Here is a 647-nt window from a genome sequence, read left to right on the forward strand (position 1 = left end):
GAATTTTATATGAATGTCGACGTTGTTGAATTTTTTATGTATGGTGTTCTCCTCTTCCGGTGGAGAAGCGAGCATCAGAATGTCGTCGACGTACCTAGAGAAGAAAACGCAGAAGTGACAGGTGATGAGCGCCGTGCGTTTGAGCTGGTCCATGTACGAGATAGCCAGCAGGCCTGAGAAGCTAGGTTCCATCGGTAGGCCTGATATCTGTTTAAATATCACATCGTTGAATTGGAAGTAGGAGTTCCGCAAGTAGTTTGTGGATATCCGAGCGTATAAGGCTAAAAAGGTGAAGGTTGGCGAAAGAGGAAAGGGAAGAAGAGAAAGAGGAAAGGGAAGAAGAGAAAGAAGAAGTAGACGTAGAAGAAAAGGGAGAGGAGGAAAAAGGATAGTGAGGAGGATGAGGAAAGGAAAAGAAGAAATGGGTGTGGGATAAGGGACGTGGAGACAATAGAAGAGCTGTGATGCGGTCAGTGATGATATCGACATCCGAAAGAGCGGACACAGAAGTATAGAGGGAGACGATGTCTAAACTGAAAGGATACCGGTTATTACTAAATTTTACTCAGCCGTTGCAACTCACTTCTACAGCTGACTGAACTGGAGCAACGTGAAATAAAGTGCTTTGCTCAAGAACCCAGCACACA

The sequence above is a fragment of the Octopus bimaculoides genome, chromosome 1, assembly GCF_001194135.2.
Source record: "Octopus bimaculoides isolate UCB-OBI-ISO-001 chromosome 1, ASM119413v2, whole genome shotgun sequence".
NCBI classification, from domain to species: Eukaryota; Metazoa; Mollusca; class Cephalopoda; order Octopoda; family Octopodidae; genus Octopus; species Octopus bimaculoides.